Source organism: Passer domesticus, chromosome W (assembly GCF_036417665.1).
Source record: "Passer domesticus isolate bPasDom1 chromosome W, bPasDom1.hap1, whole genome shotgun sequence".
NCBI classification, from domain to species: Eukaryota; Metazoa; Chordata; class Aves; order Passeriformes; family Passeridae; genus Passer; species Passer domesticus.
The window spans coordinates 7,032,578-7,052,431 of record NC_087511.1 but is presented as its reverse complement, the minus strand read 5'-3'; the positions used below and the strand labels follow the sequence as shown (position 1 = coordinate 7,052,431).

Genomic DNA, 19,854 nt, shown 5'->3' with positions numbered 1-19,854 from the left:
CAGAGGAGCATCAAGTGATTGGGCAGATTCAAAAGATGCCCCCCACCCTTGGGAGGCATTGGACCATCCAGGTGTCCTTTTCACCTGAGACCAGCCGGCCCCGTACCTGATTGGCGGTCCTTGGTTCCCCTCCCTCCCCCTCTCCCCCGGGTAAAAGCGCAAGCACACCATGCACTCGGGGAGTTCTGTTGGAGCTGTTGTTACTAGATTCAGGGGCCATGCAGACCAGAATAAAAACCCTGGCTTAAAAACCTCCATCAGAACCGACTCCTTCCTTCAGCATTTGCCTTCAAGCTTCTCCGTCAGAGGATCTGAGGAGCGCACCTTCCATGGAGGAAGTTCTATCCCACAAGCACAAGAGCTCGGGCATGCCTGGACTTGCCCCAACATGCTCAGCTGTGACTCACAGCTAGCCAATAGTGAAATAAATGGGCAGGAGATCTTTCTCCTTTTTAATGCCTTTATTAAGAAGAATCAGCTCAGGTGGGGAGAAATTGACAGGTCGCGCCCACGCCGCCGTTGCTCCCAGGCGTGGCACAGAGGAGGAGGGTGATGCAGCTTCGTCCGCTGGTCTGCAGACAGAGCTGGGGATTCCGTCCTCATGGGAGAGTAGCAGATTCCTGGCTTTTTTGTCTAACACCCCGGGGCGTCTCTTTAATCAACATATTTTCAGGTTAAGGTGAGAAGCAAAAAGGATCCAAGCAGGTACGGGACTACGCTCCCATCCTTAGACGTCACTTAGGTCACTTGTTGGCTCGTAATTTTAGGGGGTTTTCCTGTAAAAACTGTAAAAATTCGGGGCGCAATGCATTTCTCATCTGCATACTGGCTCTGATGTCACTCCTATTCTCTTCGTACCTGGAGGGTCTGTCCCGGTGTCCTTCCCTGGCAAGCGGCCAGCATCAGGGGGACAGTGGTTAATCACCAGCCATTAACAGGTAATTGAAGAACTTTTCTTTGGCAGTGAAACTCACTTACAACAACTGGTCTGACTTGTTTTTAACTCTGCAACCTTAAAAAACAGATAGCTTTTTATTCATAACAGTCCCCCCTTTTTTTCTTTGATCAGGCTTAAGCTTAAGCTTGCATCAACTTATAATTTTTGGCTCATTGACATAGAATTTCCTATATTTTTTGTATTGATTATACATTTCCTGAGCACTCTGGTGATCATATTTACCAAACTTCATTACCTTTTTTGTTTTTTTCAGGTTAATTTCTTTAGAGATCCTTAGGTTATTCTGTACAACAGATGTCACTATTTTTGTTAAACAGGGAAATAAGAACAGACTAACAAGTGTACCCACAGTGAAGGTTATAGTTTTCCAACTTTTTTTGAAAGTCCATAGATTATCCCACCAACTGGAATCAAGTGTAGGAGTCTTTTGATTTCTTAAATATGCTAGTTTTTTTATTTCATTTAAAGTGTTTCTAATGACTGCTACAATTAATTTGATTTGATAAATTACTGTTTTGGTTTGGTTGAGTTGGTCATTAATATGATTAAGAGCTAATGTGGTCTGATTAGATATTACTTCTAATTCTGATTGTAGTTTCAAAATTTTGTTTAACATATATATATCGTTTCTTCAGTTTTGTTTTTCTTAAATCCTCATATATAGGAACTCTTAAACTTGATCCAGATTTTTTGTGTATTATAAAGACAGTTTGTTTTATAATTCTAATGATGCCACCACTAGACCAGCCTCTTGGCAATTCAGTGGATGCTGTGGTACCATTGACCCAAAACAGGTGTTTAGGGGTTTCTTGAAAGATATTAGTTTTTGTCGTGCCCTCCCAATATTTAGAAATAGTTTTTCCTTTGACCAGATTTACCAGGCTTGCTTTAGTACTATCATGTTCAAAGCACCACCAGGTTTCTCCTACAGGGTGCTCTCCCAGGAGTGGCTGCCTAAAGGTGGCAGTGTTCCGGGCCATCCAATATATTTTCTTAGTCTCTTGATAAAAGATCAATTGGGAGAGGTTAACACAATTGTTGTGGACTCTCAGCAAGGAACTTACTTCTTTCTCATAGAAAGGTTGGTAGTACTCATTGCACAGCTCTCCTGGGCTCTCCAGAGCACCACCAGCAATCAGAGCCATCACTACTACCCTTCCCAAGAGTCCGGTATGGGTCATCTTGCACAGCCTGCCCACCCGGTCTTGCCTCTTAAGGATTTTACTGAGAAGAAGTTTCCAAGTTCTTTAGAATCTCTTGCTCCTCTGGTTAAACCTCTCTTGATCTGTCCCTGCTAATTTGGTCTCTCCTAGGGGAGCACTCTGGAGAAGATTAACCTGGGGTCTTTGGTACTAAGTTGGGACGACTTAACCAGAATTACTTATTAACAATTTTTAACTTTTACAAATTTCTTAAAACACTTCAAGACATGTTATGATTCTAAACTTTTTCTTATGCACTTCATCAGTCTTTTTGAATGTCAATTTTAAGTCATTTGGTCCTTTTATAATAGTATACTCAGCTGAATTAACTCCTGATGCGGTTGAATCTTGTCCTGAGTTAGAGTGTGAGGGTGGTGTAGAATCTGGTCCAATACCAGAGGGAGACACTGAAGAATCTTGTCCAATGCTCGGGGGTGGGACTGGTCCTTTAATTCTCGTGATGTGGGTCCAACCTTTTTCTCTGGTTCGCACAGACGAATTAGTGATGAGGAGTACCTGAAAGGGGCCTTCAAATTTAGGCATTAATGGTCTATAATTCCAGGATTTTATTAAAACCCAATCTCCTGGGTTGATGTCGTGTGCTTTTGTATCAAGAGGGGAGGTTTGAGGGAGGTATCCTCTTTTTCTAAGTCCTTCTAGGGTTCTTCCAATTACTTCTTAATATTTCCTTGTAGCTTCTTCTCCTTCCAGATAGTCTCCTGTGCTATAGGGTGTTAACAAGAATGACAGTCCAAACATCATTTCATAAAGTGAAATCCCTATATCAGACCAGGGTCTTGTTCTGATGCGCAAGAGCGCTAGGGGCAAACACTTTAGCCAATTCATTTTTGTTTCTTCGATCAATTTAGTCAATACATTTTTGAGAGTTTTGTTCATTCGTTCCACCCTCACAGAACTCTGGGGGTGCCACGGAGTATGCAATCTCCATTTTATCCCTAAAGCTTCAATTATAATTTGCAATGTTTGGGCCACAAAATGTGGACCTCGGTCTGAGTCTATGGTATTCACCATTTCATTCTGGTTCACTTTTTGGCAAGTTAAACACTCTTTTATAATTGTTTTTGCTAGGTCATATCTGCTTATGCACAGGTTATTTATTAGGAAATAATCACATAGTCCTTGGACTCCCCAGTGGGTTAATTTATGTAGTTCTGTTAGCACCATCCCAGCAAGTGCTTTGTTTAGAAACACCCGTCCGTCAGATATTAACCACTCCCCCATATCCCTTGATGTAACTTTAAATTTCACAAAATATGAGTTCTTTTTTTCTTTTTCCCTACTCGGGTGTGGTTTCTGCTTAAAAAAAACTTTTACCAGATCTTCTGGTCTTAAAGCTGCTTCCTTTGCTATCTTGATCAGCTAGCAAAGGTTTCACAACTTTAGGATAAACAGTCTGGGGGGGTCCAGTTGCTCCACAGTAGTAGCAGCAGCTTTCACTCAAACGGACTCGAGGCCTCTCCATGCCTCCTGTCCCTGACAGTACTGGCCTATCCTTGCCTGCTGCTGGTGGTGTACCCCCCCACTCTTTTGTGGCCTTGTACTGCAGGAAAGGGTTGTTTGCTCCCACACTTTCTCTAGCTATAGCAACCATGATCCTGGCTTTGGCTTTTGCTTTTTCTTCTTCCCTCCTTAAATACACTTTTAATGCTTCCCTCAATAACTCATTAATATCTTTTTCTTGCCAATCCTCAATCTTTTCCAGTTTTCTTCGTATATCAGGCCAAGATTTAGTAACAAAATGGAATTTTAGTAGCATTTCACCATCTCTGGTATCCAGGTCTGTTTTGGAGTATAATTGAAAGTTCCGCCTCAGGCGATTAAGCCAAGTGGCAGGAGTTTCATCTTTCTCCTGTATACCCTCAAATGCTAGTTTTGTATTAGTTCCTTTGGGAATTGATTCTCTGATCCCCCGAATTATCAAAGACCTGTACTCCATCATGGCCTTCCTCCCTTCCTCCTGGTTAGGATTCCAATTGGGATCCACTAGTGGCAATTTTTCTTCTCCTGATGGCGCTTGGGGCCCTGGACCATTATCTTTTCCCCAAATTCTTATGCTTGCGGCCCTAATCATTCGGGACTCTTCTGGGGAAAATAATATATTTAGAATGGAATTCATCTCCCCCCAAGTGTAAAAATTTGGACCTAAAAACTGATCCACCTGGTTAGCAATGCCCACGGGGTCTTCAACTAAATTCCCTAACTCCTTCTTGAATCCTCTTACCTCAGAAGCAGTTAGAGGAGCATTTACAAAACCAACACCTCCTGCTACTCATCCCATAGGAACTTCTCTAAGGGGAAAACGTTTCTCTGCCTTGGAGGTCTTGGATCGGGTACTACAGTATGGCCCATCTTCAGACACAAATTGTTCACTTGAGGGGTATTAGCATTAGCTTGGACTTGCTGTAGGTCAACGGCTGTACCTGGTGATATGGGGTTACTAGATAAGGAGGCATTTATGTCCCAGTTAGGAGGAGGTGGAGGGACTGCAGTAGGAGGGGGAGAAGAGCTTTGGTGCATGTTAGGGGGAGCTGGAGAAGGGGTAGAGCTTGCAGCAGGTGGAGTAGGTATTAGTGGTGGTGCAGAAGCAGCTAAAGGAGTCGAAGGGGGTGGTGAGGGAATGGCCCCATGGCAGCTGGGAGAAGGGCTGGATCTGCTATTTGAGGTGCTCGAAGGAGAGGATTATAAGGTGGAGGGGCATCAGGAGGCACGTAGTCTAGGGGGTCCCACCTTTTACCAATTTCTTTAATTCCAGCATCTCCTCTTTCATTCCCTTCTTTCTTGCTCTGCACTTTACAAATTTGCACTCCTTCATTCTTTACAGCATTCAACCAACAAGCTACATACAATGATTGCTCAGGATCAATATCTTCTCGAGCCGTCAGGTAGTTACTCAGCTGTTGACACATCCACTTGTCTTTCGTCCCACACCACGGCCATCCTCCTTGCACCTCTAATTCTGGCCACACTTCTGAACAGTAATGTATCATCTTAACTTTATCTAATCCTTCTGTGACTTCTATAAAGTCCCATTTCTCTAATAGTTCACCTAGGGGACTGTGGGGAGGTATATTCTTCAATCTTTGGCCACTTTTTTTACTACCACACCCTCCCATTTTTTTCTGCCTCTAAACAAATCACAAAGATGTCTTTTTCTCTAAAGGAAATATATCTTATTTAAGAAGTCTCGACCTCCTGCCAAAACTCCAATTTCACTGACCCTTTTCGTCAGGACTTTGTTGAGACTTTCGCCTTCTCTTGCCAAGACTCAACAAACAACCAAAACACAAAAAAAATCCTTGAGGTCCTGACCTCTGAGGTTCACCTGACCTCCTTCGTCAGGACTTAGAGAGACCTCGGCCTCCTTTGCCAAGGCTCAAACAGCCAAACCTCGAAGCCCTGGCTTCTGAGGGTGCCTGACCTCCTTTGTCAGGGCCAAACTTCCTGATATCCTAAATCCTAACTTCCTTCTTTAGGACCTGTATCAGGGCCTTTGGGGTGCGTGCCACTCACACAGTATTTCCTCCACACGCCCGGAGGGGGGTCCTCTTTACCCCTTTGGAGGTGCCTCAATCACCAATTCCACTGGCTTCCCCCTGTTCCCGGCCGGCCCCCTCGCGGGGGTGCAGAACCGCGCTACTGAGGGGTCCTCACTCGCTTCGAGGGGCCGAGCTGCCGGCCCTCGTCGCACTCACACACACTCGCTCGCCTCCCTCTCCCGCCGCCGGATATTCTCACCTATCCGGCGCTGCTCCGTGTCACTGTCCCAAGCCGATCTTCTCTGGTCCCGATAGCCAGCTGTCCTGCAGGTCCAGGGTGGGCGGCCGTCCCAGTCCTGGTGTCCTCTTCAGGCGTGGCTATCCCAGACGAGTCCCCCAAGCTGAAATAAATGGGCAGGAGATCTTTCTCCTTTTTAATGCCTTTATTAAGAAGAATCAGCTCAGGCGGGGAGAAATCGACGGGTTGCGCCCACACCGCCGTTGCTCCCAGGCGTGGCACGAAGAAGGAGGATGATGCAGCTTTGTCCACTGGTCTGCAGACAGAGCTGGGGACTCTGTCCTCACGGGAGAGTCTAGAGTCCTCAGCTTGTTTGTTTAAAAACCCGGGGGGTCTCTTTAATCAGTATCTTTTCAGGTTAGGGTGAGAAACAAAAAGGTCCAAGAAGGTACGGGACTATGCTCCCATCCTTAGATGTCACTTAAGTCACTTGTTGGCTCGTGATTTTAGGGGTTTTTCTTGTAAAAACTGTAAAACTGTAAAAAACCCAGGGTGCAATGCATTTCTCATTTGCATGTTGGCTCTGGTGTCACTGCCCATTCTCTTTACCCTGGAGGGTTTCTCGTGGTGTCTTCTTGGCAAGCGGCCAGCATCAGGGAAACAATAGTTAATCATCGGCCATTAATGGGTAATTAAAACTTTTTCTTTGGCAGCGAAAACAAAGGAGTCTGACTGGTTTGACTTGTTTTTTTTAACTCTGAAACTTAAAAAAATACAACTTTCTATTCATAACAAACCTCTCCTGTGTACAGGCACCAGGACTTTATACAACTCACACCAGTTCTCAAGCAGTTCAGACCCAACCCAAACTTGAACCTGAAATATAAAATAGGCCCATACCTAGTGAGGAATATGGGCGAACAACAACTGTTGTTCAATCCAGAGTGGTCTCTCAAATGTGTTAAATTGCTAATGCAAATTAACAGCTCAAAAAACCAACCAGCCTGCTCCTCTTTCCTAAGAAGATCATTTGAGGGCTGAACAATGTGGTTACAAAGACAAGTATACCTCAGGAGCAGAATAAGAAAGGATCTAACTGGGATATTAAGGACAAGATTAGGAGTTTTAAATAGAATTGATTCAGAAATACTGATGAATAAGCTGGCCACTGCAGTATTGCATTTTATTTAAATGGTATGCTCTCTGTCTCACCCCTCCAAAATGTATGGTATATCCCAAGCCTGTGGTTCTGCCCTGAGCCATCATGTATCTGTAATCCCATTGGCCCAAGTGTGATTCCACGCCCACTTTCAAGCCCCCTCTTAAACTGTGCTAGAGAGACCTGTCGCTCTCTTAGCCTTTTCCCCTCTCTTAGCCCTTCTCCTCTTCTTTTAGCCTTTTCTCTGCTCTTAGCCTTCCTTCCTTCTTGTCCCTTCCCTCCCCTAGGCTCTCCCTCCTTCCCCCTTCCCCTTCCCCCCTTTTCCCTCAGTAACCATGCTGCTCCCGGGGATGGGACCCCCAATAAACCCCCATCTTATCAGCACCCTCAGAAGCCGTGTGATCTCCTTGCCTGCCTGCTGCTGCCAGCGAACTCACAGCCTAGGGGGCCCTCCGGGGACTCCCCGGGGTGCCCCCCCCCCCAAACGAACTTCAATAGGCCACTACAGCAGGTGGCCTAGCAAAATTGCAAAATTGAAGCAGCCTTTACAGTCATCTCTGTTGGCATTAGGAACTAGCCAGTGGCAGGTTTCCAAAGTACTGCTGAAGTAGGAAAAGACCAGGGACCAAGACCACAAGTTAAGAGTAGAAGCACTTAGTATGGTTCAAGACAATGTGTCTTTAGCTTTCAGTTGTATACAAGCACAGTTATGGATGAAGGCAACAGCAGCTTTGATCGTACGGGAAGGGGGTGACGGTAATTTTCCAACTGAAATTCGAGAAGTTGTCTAGGATAATGCAATTGATTTTGAAAAGAAGTTTCAATCCTAGTGGACTATACTAAATTTCACCTATGATCCTGCTTCTAATGTGGCCACTGCCTTTGTGCTTCCTATACATAATGCCACTGCTTATGTTATCCACCCCATCAATGCACTAGGATTAAATAATGAAAAAACAGTGCCCTACCCTTCAGAACATAGAGTGTAGGCACAAAAGGTGAATAAAAGGTGACAAACAGTTAACGTAAAATCTTGTGTTACTAGGAAACAACTAGGAAGCAATACTATTAATGCTCAAGATGTGTGTCTTGACACTGAAGAAACTATTTGCCACTTTGAAATTCATCCAGGCACTAATCAGAAAACTGTGCTTGTATATACTAGTAAAGGTTGTGCATACTTGAGAAATGTCCTTATCAAATGTACAGAGTAAAGCATTAAAGCATGCTTATTATCATAGAAATTTGCATTAAGTAAAAGAATTTACTTATTCCTTTTAGGAAAGGGGGGAATGAGACAGAGTAGAAATTTTTCAGAGTAGAAATCCATTTTGATTTAGGTGAAATGTACATCTTTGAGTTAAGTCTGTAGCTTGCAAACATAGCTGTTTAGTCTGACTGCCTGTTCTCGAAAAAAAACCTATGCTCGGAAAAACTGCTTCAGCCGAAGGACAAAGATAAGCGAGGAAGGGGGGGGGGGGGGGGGGGGAAGACAGAGAGAACAGGGCAGCCTGACCCAGGAGTTCTTTCTGATAAAAAAGAATTAGCGGCAAATGTCACGCAAAATCAGTAGAATGAATATGTATGAACCTATTGTGAAATGGCATGTGTATGTATTTGAGAAGAAGATAAAGAAGGATCTGAAGTTCCCAGAGGTACGCATGTCATTTAAGGAGAACAATTCCCATATGCGTCCAGCTCTGTAATAAACATACCAGTTTTACAACTTTCCACAAAAGTTGTGGAGTTTGTTTGTTTCCGCAAATTGCCATAAGTTGACATAGCCCATAAACACAGCTGTGGGAAAAGCAGTGAAAATGAGAGAGACTTCACAATTGCAGATTTTCCGTGTGGCTGCTATTCGTGGAAATTAAAAGCCGTGAGAGAACTGTTTTCTTGTAAAGAAGTCTCCATAAATTGACAAGAGGGGCTCTTCTCCCTACATAAACTGAAGAAAAGACTATTCTAGAAGTGATAAACTGATTTATTTCTGTATGTTGTAAGTGGGAAAGAAAAGTTATATGGGGGAGGAGAATTGTTCTAAAAGTTTTATTTTGATTCTTATTATTCTTTCTTTTAGTTACTGTTAATAAATCTTTCTTTATACCCTTTTAAAATTTTGAACCTGCTTTGCCTTCCTCCTAATCCTATCTCACAGCAGGAAATAAGTATATTCTACTAGGTGCACTGGCATTTGGCCAGCACTGAAACCCACCACATTAATTAGTACATTAGCCAGGAAATCACAAATTGGCGAACCAAAACCACTACACTCCTACTACATTTACAGAAGTTTCATCTTGGAAAGACAAACATTGTTTTAATACTGAATAAGTATCCCCTGTGTTGATTAAGAATTCTAATTGTTTTCCTTGTTTTCCCAGTTCATTTATAACCAGCAGGCCTGCTCGGCAGGGGTCCACTGGTATCCTTCAATCTTCTTGCAGCTCTGTGAGTAAGGGAGGGGGGTTATTTGAAGGGTTACTTTTGTTTTGTGGACAATTCCTTTTCCAGTGTCCTTCCTTCTTACAAAAAGCACATTGGCTGATTGCCTGCCGAGGTAAAGGATTTCTTGCTCCAGCCTGTCTCCCCCCGCCCCTCCATCTCTATCCCCATGCCATGATACTTCCAGATTTTGGCCTAAAGGGCCCCCTACTGCCCATTCCATGTTCTCTCAGTGTCGGAACCCAGGACATCTCTCTGGATGCCCTGGATGTCTCAAAGCCCTGGCAGGGGCTCGGAGACCCTGGCAAAAAGCCAAAGACACCTGGAAATTCGATCTTAATTCATGGAGCAAATTGTCAACCTTCTATGAAGAATTACAGGTCACAAAAGTTTAAGTAGCATAGTAGTAGCAATCACAGGGTGAAGGGAAAAAATTTTGGAGCACTGTACAGGGGGGTTTTGAACCTTGTACATGGGGGTCAGGAGTCCCAAGATGGAGGGATTTGGGCGTGCCCTGTCCTTCTTCTTTCTTCTCATTGGCATCCATGTTCAGGATGATGTTGGCATATGTGGATTGGTTCATGGTGAAGGTACACTTGCCAACAAGGATGAAAAGTATTGGAAATAGAAGGTAAATATCTTATACATAGTTTTTACTATAAAAGAGAAAACCGCCCCGTGGGCAGGAGAGAGTGCCCTTGGCTGTCTTGCTGATCAGACCTCGGCTGGACAGACAGAAAAACTTTGTAGATAAGGAACAATAAACTCAACTGAAGACTGAAAAAGCCAGAGTCCAGACTCCTTCTTCAAAGCGCGGCCTGCCCAGAACCACCTTTTCCCGTGTTGGGGCAGAGACAAGTAACAGCCGACCCCAACATCTCAGAGCTGCAATATTTGCATTGGCTAAGGTTTTACTTAATTTCCTTTTTTCCGGGAGATCCCTGTTTCGATACACTTACCACACTTCTTCAATTAATTTCTCCAGGTTCCTTTGGTCCTCAGCTTTCATCCTTTGCAGCTTTTTTCTGAAGATCATCTGAGAAATTAAATGTTGTTTTCCCTGCTTCTCTAAGAGGTCCAGGGTAGTATACTTCCACATTGCTTCCCATAATCTATTGAGAAACTCTGTAGGAGTTTCTGTTGCATTCTGTTTTACTGCATACAGAGCCCCTCAATTCACAGATTTAGGTATTGCATTTTTCCAACCTGAATTTAATCCACCCCTCGTGTCTTTTTAATACTTGGTAATGATCTGGGTTATTGTAGTCCCATCTAGGTTTTACCATGAGCACATAGTCATCTACAGTGCTCTGCAATGTCTGGGCAGCAATCTGCCTGAACATGGGTCATGGTTGCCTTTAAAATTAGTTCCTTTTCGGTATCAGTTAATGCATACAACATTAAATCAATATTGTCCCAGTCTGGGTCCAACGCTTTTACAAAACCTCCAAACCTTTTAGCTATTCCTGATGGATCATCACGATATCTGCTAGCAGTCTCTTTCCAGCTATCCAAATCCTCCACTGAAAAGTTTATTTTTAGCCATATTGGCTTTGTGGGCCGGCAAAACCTCTTGAGAAGTCACTCAGTTCTCAGGAGAAATTGAGCAGGCCCTCCGTTTCCCTTGAGTTCACCCGCTTGGAGGTGAAAATGATGGTAAAGGGGAAGCCTGATGTCTTCCCCTTTCCATCTGCCTGCCCCTTTCTGGTGATGGTGGGGGAGAAAGTTCATTTCCCCCTCCATCCGCCCCAGGTGGGCTGACAAAGTCCTCAATTCTCTCCTCAGGCTGCCTATTTTGATATTTTAAGCAACACTTTCCTATAGAACAAGCCAAGCAACATAGCGTCAATTTTCTTACCTCCTGATCCAAATTATCTTTCTCTAGAGTTAAAACAAAAGGGGCTCTTGGAGCTAAATTAATACCACTATCTTTTTGCCACTCAGGGTGGTCTCTGAGTTAAAAAAACATATCAGTGTAAATTATCTATTCCCATTTTGATTCTCTATGTAAAACAAGATGAGCTGTAATAAAGTATTATAGCCTAATGTCCATTCTGTGGCCATTTCTTCCCCCGTCAAGTTTATAAAGTGGCCACCACTGATTACAATACCTGATAAGAGTCTTTTTATTAACAGTTCCCCTGGTGCCCCCCAATTTCCTTCCAGTGGTCTAATATGCACCCTAAGGGGCTTTTAGCAACTAAATCCTGGTTTTGTTTGTTGTTATGTGGGCTCGCAGGTTGGAGACAGACACACGACACAACACCAAGAGTCACCAGCAAACAGCCGCCAGTTTATTATGGCTGCCTTTTTATATGGGCTTTGAATCTCTCGGGCCCAGATAGCTGATTGGATGGGACCTCTCTCCTCCCAGTTCTCTGGCCAATGGTTTGTCTGTAACTGAGGTTGAACAGGGTTGGTTGAGGTCTCTGTTGCCGCTTTTCTAGACTGAGCCAGGTCAGCCAAATTAGATTTGTTATGGCCAGATTTATCTTGTTCAGCCACAGACTAGTTGTGCTGTGACAGTTTGTTTCCCATTTTATTCGCCTTTCGCTTCACTCCTCTCTGGCCACTCCCCTTGCGGGCCTATGGAAACAAATTAGAGGTCCCACTCACTTCGCACTTATTCGTGCATCTCAGTCGTGTCTTTTGCTCTCACACACTCACTTCGAGACTAGCTTCGCTCATCCCTGGCTGTTTCCCTCGCTGGATAATGGAAATGCAGGTTAGAGCTCCCCACTTACTTTGTGCTTAATTGCACATCTCAGTCACTCACACTTTCATTCACTCTCACCAGTACAAAAATAAAATACAATTACAAAGGGCTTTGTGGAAGTGTAATAACAAAGAAAGGGAAAGAGGGGATAGCATTATTGCTTTTAACACCCCAACAGAGGTCAAATGTGGGAAAGGGTTGCTTTTGAAAACAATTTTATTTGCTAGAAGGAGGGTAGCCTTCCATAAACCTGCTTATTGTTCAATTAGGGCAGTTAAATCTATTCCCTGTAATAATTCTAGTATTTCCTCATTTACTGCCTCGTACAACAGTGATTCTTGGAATATATATATTGCTTCTTCCTCAGAGATTCTTTCTTCCAAACTAAGTTGGTTTAATTCCTTCCTGCAGAGTACACTACATGGTCTAACAGAAAAGTCACCAAAGGTTTTGTCCTTCTGGCAGCCTGAACAAAAACAACAAATCCTCTCTTTTGTGTCAAATCTGCCTGCAAAACCACACTGTCTACAAAAGATGCATAGGAATATCAGATGGCATTCCCCACATAACCCACACAATTAAAGGGACACTCCTTCCTCTGCCCCCTCCACCACCACAGCCAGGCTTTCCTCTACTGACATTTAACACAGACAGGGGATGGCGGCAGATAATTTGAAGCAAGTATAGATAAAGTAGATTGCAAGACTTAATAAAATTGCCAGTCCAATCCCTAACCCAAGTTCTGACCTCAACATAAATGCAGTTTGAGGAAACAGAGGCATGTAAGATGACAAAGGCAATATCCAACAGAATAATAAAATAGAAAAAAATTATTGCTAGGACTGCTCTGATATCAGCATCATACAAAAAGCAAGCCAAAAGTCATATAAGCTAAGCAGCCTTAATTATGTTAAATAGGTGAAAAAATCATAACTTATCAACAAAGTACACAATTTTCCAAATTTCTGCAAAGAGGGGTCCAATGTGGCACTAGCCCCCAGGAGCTCAATACCACACCCCCCACGTATATCTTAAAAGGTGCTAGCAACCCGATATACCCATATCCAGGGTACAGCTTCTGGAGCGTATTACTTTGACTAGTCAGGTTACAACCAGGTAAAGGGTGCTTTAAAGTTTGAGTATCTTAATGTCAGGATCTTGTCTGTCCCCACAATGATCCACCAGGAGCATAGATGGTCTATCCAGAGAAGTATTCAGAGGCACCTGCCAGACCATCCCAGCTTCGGAGGGTCTCGCAGCCAGATGGAATTTCTTCTGGCTGGCTCACCAAACTGATTCAAAGGAATTTACTCCACAGTAAGGTACTGCAAAGTAAAGCATACCTTTATTGGCCCGGCAGCCAGGGGGAGCATGCGGCATGCAGGGGGTTAACACCAGACCTCCATGTGCATCTCCACCATGCTCATCTTACAGAGTTTATTTATATGTTTACAAGTTTGGCATCTGCCTTGTTTGTTTATCTAAAAGTTACAGTCTTAAGGGGTTGGGATCTTACATAACTTGTGGTTTTCTTATCTTAGGGTAACAAACATGGCATAAATACATTCATCATACCTATTTTGCTAATGCTTACTTAATTTTATTATTACACACTTTATTGCTATATTAGTTATGCTTCATCTATAATTGGGTAATAATTATGTTCCTATTCTTTTATTACATTTTTCTACCCTTTGTGACAGTTCTTCTATTTGTCATTAAAATGGCAGTTAGTGTGCATCTTCCTTCTTGCTGCTTAGCCCACAACGGTTAAGCCCTTGTCCTGCAGAAAAAGCGGTTAGCCAAACCCATTAGCTAGCATTTCTTTCCCTTATCATAGTCCACTTGGTTTTGTGTTGAGGACTCCCCATGTGTGGAGACACGAGGCTTGACTCCATTTCAGAAGGCTGGTTTATTATCTTATTATATATATTATATTAAAATACTACATAAAAACTATACTAAAAGAACAGAGAGAAAACAAAGATCAGAAGGCTACCAAGAACAAGAATAGAATAGCATGCTGTCCTGGGTTGACTATATGATGCTTTTATCCCCAATCGTCTTGTTCTGTTTATACTGAATAATAAGTTTTACACCTTTAAGACTCTCTTCCAGACAGTGAGGAGGGGAGGGAAGAAGCGCACAGTTTGTTTTCAGACTGCTCTCATTCCTCCACATTCCTGCTCCTGGACTGTGTTGTCTGCGGATGGACAGACAGCGGGACAGAGCTCCTTTTTTCCCTTTTTCTTGCTTTTAGTTAGTTTTAGCTAGCTGAGGCAAAGAAGTTCTCCGGATTGTGATTTTTTTCCTTTTTCCTTGGACCTGTTCAAGCCTGCTCTGGACTGAACACCCAGAAGAGCACCGGCAGCTCCACCTGTGGCCCCCCTGGCCGGGCCTGGGCCGCGGCGTTCCCAGCACCAGAGAGACTGATCAAAGACTGAGTGAGCCGAGCTGCAACCCGGGGAGGGGACTGTTCTGAGTTTGCTTTTCCTTAGATTGTTTAATATTGTTTTATTGTTTAATATTGTTTGGTTTCTATTGTTTAATAAACAGGTTTCTTTCCACTTTTCTCCAAGGAGATATTTTCTCCCGAACCGGTTGGAGGGGGGAGGGGCGATTTAATCTGCTGTTGTAGAGAAGCCCCTTTGGGGGTTATCTCCCAAACTTGCCCTAAACCAGGACACATGCATAACAAAATCTTGTGACTGCTCACAGCCTTGGCACAGGTGGCTGTGATTGGTCATCAAGTGAAAACAATCCACATGAACCAATGGAAGATGCACCTGTTGCATTCCACAGCAGCAGATAGTTATTGTTTACATTTCTCTCCTGAGGCCCTCAGCTCCTCAGGAGGGGAAAATCCTAGCAAAGGATTTTTCATAAAATATCATAGCTACAGTTTTGTTTTTTTCCAAGGGCAGCTAGTGTTAGGAATAGTGTCTACTATTTGCTGATCATCGCAACTCCTGCTGGCGCTAAGCTTCTTGTCTTGCAAAAGCAGTTGCAGTTGAGCTCAGCAGCCAACACCTAACACCCAACTTTTATTAATCTATACCTTATACTAAGGCACTTGTGTTAAAGGAGTCCTGTGTTTCATATATTAAAGGAGTCTTGTGTTTTAAGTCTCTCCTTCTCTTAAAACTTTTGCAAATTCTTTTGCAGTTGTGATGTCATCCATACTTGCGATGTTACGGTCCATGTTTCAGTTTTGGGTCTTGTTCTACAGTTTTCTTTAGACTATTTTCACAAGTCTGATTCATTACTTCTATCATTCTGGATGATTGTGGGTGGTAGGATGTATGCAATGTGTGTAATTCCCAGGTTACTAAGGCTTGAGTTCTTTCACTTAATAAAGTCCCTCCTTTTCTGGTCCCTTCTGTGTGGGTGTTCCATACCTACAGGTAATTTCCTTAAATTGATGTTTTACAGTTACAGAGGCTATGTTCCTTTTAGAGGAAAAAGTTTCAACCCATCCTGAAAAGATACAACTGATGTGAAGGTGTCATGTTTAACCAAACTGATTGCTAAGCAATACACAGTTACTCCCTCATTCTCCCCACAGTGGGAGGGGGGAGAGAATTGGAAGGGTAAAAGTGTGAAAACTTATCATATAAAGGCAGTTTAATAATTTTGAAAAGGAAGTAGAGAAAAAACACGGGAGAGAGCATTGCCCCCCCCCCCAGGAAAACAAATGATACAAAAGAAAACAACTGATCAATATCCAGTCAGTCCCTGAGCAACAGCAATCATCGCCAACCTCCACCCACTCTGTTTTATTGCTAAACATAGCATCATATGGTATGGAACTTCTATTTGGTCAGTTGGGATCAGCTGTCCTGACTGTGACCCATTCCAACTTTTTGTGCACCCCCAGCGTCCTTGATGGAGGGGTGGTGTGAGAAGCAGAAAAGGTCTTCACCCTGTGCAAGCACTGCTCAGCAACAACTAAAACATTGCTGCATTATCAACACTGTTTTCCTCACACATTCAAAACCTAGCCCCATATTAGTTACTATGAAGAAATTTAATTCTGTCCCAGCCAAACCTGTGCACAAGGAGATACTGATATTCTCATTTAGCTCATGGAAGTTTATCTGTATAATCAATTTGCAGTATTTGCCGGGTTCCAAGGCTTCTCTGATGCAATGGAGGTGACAGTTTTATTAGTTTGTTTTTGTATCATTACAGTTTGCTTTTGTACCTTGTACTTTTAAATTATGTGCTCAATTTTGTGGCCAAATGTAAATTCCTTGAGCTAGAGTGCCCTATACTCTTTCATGTAACATATTTCGACAAACTAAGATACTTTGCTTTCTTTCATACAACCCTGGTATCTCTGTTTTCTTATTTTTTTGCTTATTCCCTGGTTTAAACTGCATCAATTATTCCAAGTTGACTGATCTATCTGATAGTCAAACTCTTTCTCAATACTGTTTTCAGTCTCTCACTGAACACACATATATTTTTCCCACTATTTCTCTGAGCTTGTAAAATGAATCTCTGGTTTTCTTCCATCACTACTGGTCTTCCATTGCCTGCTTTCCATCCTCCTTTCTCCCAGTCATAAGCCTAGTATTTTATTCCATTATTCACATAAACATCGTTGATAGAGAAAATGGGTTCTGTTTAACGAATTGGTGTATTTTAATAACTTCTGTAGTAATCTATACTTCTGCTGTTTGAATTAATCTTTTGTTGTGGGTTGACCCTGGTCAGCAACTAAGTACCCACAGAGCCACTAACTCAGCCCCCACTCAATAAGGTGGGTGAAAGAATAAGAACAGAAAATGTGGGGATTGAGAGACACAGACCCTGCTATGCAAGCAAAGCCAGTTTATTACACTATTCACCAATATTTATAGTTCTCTAAGTTCCATACAAAATTTTCCACTCAGACCCCTTTTGCCCCTGTTCCTGTAGCAACACAATCCTTTTGGTTATCAGGTCCCTGTTACATTCTTTTGTGCTAGTAATGTTCTTGTTACATTGTCTCTTGTCAGAGCAGTCAGAGTGACCAGACGTGATGTCTTCACTTTTGTTCTTGCCTTGAGTTTATCTCTCCCACAGCTTCCACTGTACCAGGGGCAGGAGGACTGTGGCGCTACCCAGCTCAGCTTCTGTAGCTGTCTGATCTTCCACAAGAAAAAGTGAGAAAACTTATGGGTCTAGATAGACAATTTAAAAAGTGAAAAAAATAGAAATAAAACAAGTGATGTAAATGCAAATCATTCACCACCTCTCACAAGTAGAATGGTGCCCAACCAGGCTTCAAGCGACAGTCACCTTAGAACACAACCCCTGCCCCCCTTCCCCCATCTTCTGCTACCCCAGCTTTATTGCTGAGCATGGTACTATATTATATGGAATATCCCTTTGGTCAGTTTGGATCTGCTGTTTTGGCCATGTTCTCTTCCAAACTTTTGCTTACCCCCAGCCTACTCCCTGGTTGGGTGAGAGGGGAAGAAAGCCTTGATACTGTGCTAGCACTGTTCAGCAATAGCCAAAACATTGGTATGTTAACAACAATGTTTTGGTCACAAATCCAAAACATAGCATCATACAGGCTGCTATGAAGAAAACAAACTCCATTCCAGCCTAACCCATTACATATTTTCTCCAGTTTTCCTACAATTTATTCTCCCATTCTATTAACAACAACATATTGGACCAATCTTTTTTTTTTTTGTTCATATCTAGCATTTTTGTCAATGAACCATACCTTTAGTTTATTACTAGATTACTTTAAAGGACATGAACATCAATATCTAGATTTTCTTTCCTGAGCAACTGCTCTTTCTTCATAACTAGGATCTACCCCTTGTTCAGATCTGATTGTAGTAACAGTCATACAGTACTCCACCCCCACCACCATCCCCAGTTCATTAATATTAACTTGATAAATTAGTGTGGCAGGTTAACCTTGGCCAGCAGTCAGATACCCACCTAGCTGCTCACTCAGCCCCCTTCCTCATCAGGACAGGGGGAGAAAATAAGAAAAAGTTGACAGGGATTTCACTTACCAATTACCATCATGGGCAAAGCAGGCTCAACTTGGGGGAAATTAATTTAATATAATTTGATTTCATTTATTACCAAATGAAATAGATTTGGATAGTGAGAAATAAAAGCAAAAAACAATTTAAAATAACACCTTCTACCCCCTCCCACCTTCCCCCAGGCTTAATTTCACTCCTTCATTCCCAACTCCTATACCCCCCTGAGCAACACAAGAGGTATGGAGGGATTACAGTCAGTATATGACAGTTTCTCTCTGCCAGTCCATCCTCCTCACATTTTTCCCCTGCTCCAGATTGGTTCCTCTCCACAGGCTGCAGTCCATCAGGAAAAAATCTCCTCCAGTATGGACTCTTCCACAGACTACAATCCTGTCAGAAAAATCTGCTCCAGCATGTTTTTTCCACAGTCTGCCATTTCTTCAAGAAATATCCTGCTGCTCCAGTGTGGGGTCCTTCATGGGCTGCAGTATGAATATCTGCTCTGCAGAATACCTGCTCCAGAGTGGTATCTTTCACAGGCTGGAGGGGAATCTCTGCTTTGGCTCCTGGAGCACTTCTTCCCCTTCCTTTTTCTTCTCTGACCTTGGTGTTTGCATTACTGTTTCTCACTTTTTTTCCCCCTCTCCTCTGTCTGTCTGCCATTTTTTTCCTTTCTTAAATATGTTTTCACATAGGCACTGCCAGTATTGCTGATTAGCTCAGCTTTGGTCAGCGGTGGGTCCATTGTTGACATGAATGAAATTGGCTGTGCCTGGCACAAGGCAGCTCCTAGTCTCTTCTCACAGAGGCCATCCCTGCAGCCTCTTCACTACAAAAACTTTGCCACAGACACCTAATACAATTGGATTACATCTGGACTGTCAAGGGTGAAAGCATTTAAGACTATTATAGTCCAGACTGCTGCTGAACAGTCTTTCCTACAGCCAGATAATTTCTGTTCTGACCTCTGAAGAGGATGCATTTTTTATTTTTGTAATGATGCTGCTCCCATGGAATCAATCAGTGTAGTGGTGCGTTTGTTTTTTTTTTTATTAGTATGTTTATTGTTTGATTTGTAATTTGGTAATTCCCTTATGCTGTCCTTTTCCTGCCTTTAGAGTGGCACAGGTTTCCCATTTTGTATTTTATGTTTTTAAAACTAGACTTGCTTCCTTATTGTTATTTAGTTAAGTGCTGTTTTTTTGTTTGTTACCTAGCTATTCCCTGCCAAGCCTTAAACCCCCTCCCCTTTCCAGTTGCTAACCCCTCCTGTCCCTGCCCTTTCCCCAGAACCCTCCTTACTCCTCCTTTCATTAAATGTCAATCTTTCCCCGAACCTGCCTTCCCCCTAGAAACTTCCCTGTCAGTTTTGTATTCTCCCAAACCCCATTAGTTCACTGAAGCTGTTCTCCCTTGAAATTCTTTATTGGTTTATACATTGTATTCCCTGCCTTGTTTTTCACTCCCAGTTCTCCTGATTAGTTAAAGATTGTATCCTCCCGTGAGACCTGCCCCAGTTTATAAGTCATTGTTTGTCCCCAGTTCAGTGTCTTGGGACCCTGGGGACCAGGGGTTTTGTCATCAAATAAAGTTACCCCAGTTCCATCCCAGGAACCGTGCTGCTGCCCTTTTGTTTCCGC

At 42.9% G+C, this 19,854-nt stretch overlaps 1 long non-coding RNA gene across 1 annotated transcript; it reads right to left on the bottom strand.

Moving 5' to 3' along the window:
• Window positions 1-438: 438 nt before the first annotated feature.
• Window positions 439-13,649, bottom strand: LOC135289098 (uncharacterized). Its single transcript, XR_010351896.1, has 4 exons — window positions 13,559-13,649; window positions 10,459-10,535; window positions 5,917-6,529; window positions 439-2,676 (listed from the first exon to the last, which is right to left on the bottom strand). It is a non-coding gene; the product is annotated as an uncharacterized LOC135289098 (long non-coding RNA).
• Between the last annotated feature and the right edge of the window lie 6,205 nt (window positions 13,650-19,854).